General features: G+C 57.6%; 1 pseudogene; it reads right to left on the bottom strand.

Moving 5' to 3' along the window:
* Positions 1 to 326: 326 nt before the first annotated feature.
* Positions 327 to 1529, bottom strand: LOC124696560 (annotated as a pseudogene).
* Positions 1530 to 2460: the final 931 nt, after the last annotated feature.

Genomic DNA, 2460 nt, shown 5'->3' with positions numbered 1-2460 from the left:
TCTGCCTCGTCACGCGCGTCCGCGTTCACGGAGCGCCTGCGCGCGGCGGCTTCCGGCCATGGCCCTCAAGTGCCTCGTTGCACTGAAGGACCTGCTCTCCCGCGGCATTTTCGTCCTCCACGACCAGCTCCTCGGCGTCCTCGTCCGGCACCCGGCCCACTCGCACTCACCGCCTTCCGGCTAGGCCGCTCCCAGGTTCTCCGCACGCCTCCTCGAGGTCCTTCCCCTTCTGCCAAACACCTCTTTGCATCGTCGAGAGAAACTTATCGCGCTGCCCAGCCAGTACCAATACCACGTCTCCTCACGCCTGTCGCTGCCGCTATCCGTCAGACCCTGCCCCCTTCCTGCACACATTTTTCCATTCGTGCGTACTCCTGAAGGTTCTGCGCCGCCGACTCCTCCAGGCTCCAGGCTACCTCGTCATCGACGTAGTCCTCTGCCTTATCGTGGGAGAGGGAGAAAAGGGTGGAAAGTCGGGCGAGGCGGCGTAGTGGTGGGCTGATGGATGGGGAGAGAAAAATCAGGGGCCGGAGTTCCCCGCCATGGGAAGGGATCGATGAAGGAGATTGTGGGGGAGGAGGAGGAGGAAAGTACGTGTCAAAATGTACCGATAAAGTTCAGCCCCGATTTTTAAGGAGAGAATCAAATTCCAACCAACGAATGCAAGCCACGTTGGCCCGTATGGTTTCAGTAACCCAGTCTGTCCGTAAGTATGGGATTACCGCTGTTCAACCCATCGTCCCGTTTTTTTCTGAGAAGGAAAGGAGGAGGACTGAAAACAATCGACGATAGAGTATATCAAAATGTACCGATAAAGGTCAGGATGTAAGTGGCAGCGGCACCTAATGGGACCACATAAGCCGCCCGCGAAAAATCGATCAAACAGCGTATACGGCCGTCTGCGAAACTTACGTGGCGTATGTGGCCGAGCCACCAACGCCAGCGGCTGGCCACTATACGTCCCGGAGGAGCTCCAGCGGCGGCGAGCGGCGGACCTGGACGTCTGGGCAAACCACGACTCCAAGGTCGGGAACCCACAGCCGCCGCCAGCGTTGTTGTCCAGCGCGATCGAGCCGGCGTCGCACGGCGGTGTCGGCAGCGCATCCGTCCGCGCCTCGGACGGCCTCGCCCTGCAGCCGCCGAGCAGGAACGCCGATGTGTCCAGCGTCGGCAGCAGCATCGCGCGGTCGGCTCCCCCGGCCGCCATGCGGCCGGCGAGCGCGTGGAGGAGGAGGGGCTCCTCCGCCATCTGCTGCTGCTGATTTGCGGCGGCGGGGGGACGGGCTCGTCGGCGCCCGTGACCTGGTGCACCATGCGGCGGAACTCGGCGGGGTCGGCGCTGATGTAGGTCGTCGGCAGCCGCCGCGACGGGCGTGGGCGCCGCTTGGCGATGCGGCGCGCCGCCCGGTGCTGCGCCGCGGCGGGGCGGAGGCGAGGGCCTCGTAGGACGGCAGGTGGCCGCGCTCTGCCGGGAGGAGCTGCTGCCACGGCGACGCCGACGAGGGAGATGCGTAGGCAGAGGAGTCCATGTGTGGGTGGGTGGCGTCCCAACAGGCGTGGATCTGGGCGTAGAGCTCCTGATCTGCTCTACGTGACGGACATCTTGCGCATGGCCTCCGTCGAGCTCAACCTTATCTCCTCGATCGAGCTCCTGCGACGTCAACTCCGTGGAGCCCGAGGTCGAACACGTCCTGGAAGGGGAATACCAAGGGCGCGGAGGGTGCGGAGGGAGTGCAGGGCGCGGAACTGGAAGAAGAGGAAGGACGGCGCGAAGGTCCTGGACGACCTCCTTCTTCCCCCCGTTCATGGCGGACGACCGGGAGGACGGCGAAGAGGATACTTTCGATTTGGAATTTTGGGGCAAGTTTGTAATCTCTACTACTTAAAAAAAGAACAAACTTGTTCCCCCTTCTCCCCCTACTAGCAGAGTGCCCGTGCGTTGCTACGGAAACGTAAGACATGGAGATAGATTTGACTCATGTTATTTTTGTTTTTATTCTTTCCACTACATCATGTGTCTCTCTCTAGCCTGACCTTCTCACCATTTTAGCAATATTTTGAGAAATGTAACTATCTACACTTCCATTATGTAAGTAAAAACGGTTTTGTTGATCCCGAATCTAAATCGATTCTAAGAAATGAAGAATCATGTACAAGAATACTGAATGCAAAGAAGAAAAAATATATGTATTTTAAGTTTTAATAAAAAAACCACAATATAGTGTAAGCAAATTCAATTTGGTAAAATAAAGTAGATTAGTTTGTTAAGAATAGTCTATCACTATTTTGGGGCAAGTTTGTAATCTCTACTACTTAAAAAGAACAAACTTGTTCCCCCTTCTCCCCCTATTTCGTCGTCCTTCTGGTCGTCCTTGGTCTTTCTTCGTCGCGCTTCCTCCCCTCCGCACGCGCCTGAATGGGCTCAGCCCAACGAAAACAGCCCAGCGCAGGTATCCATCT

The sequence above is a fragment of the Lolium rigidum genome, chromosome 3 (genome assembly GCF_022539505.1).
Source record: "Lolium rigidum isolate FL_2022 chromosome 3, APGP_CSIRO_Lrig_0.1, whole genome shotgun sequence".
NCBI lineage: Eukaryota > Viridiplantae > Streptophyta > Magnoliopsida > Poales > Poaceae > Lolium > Lolium rigidum.
Note: the sequence above shows the minus strand (reverse complement) of the source record. Positions and strands in the feature narration are given on the sequence as shown.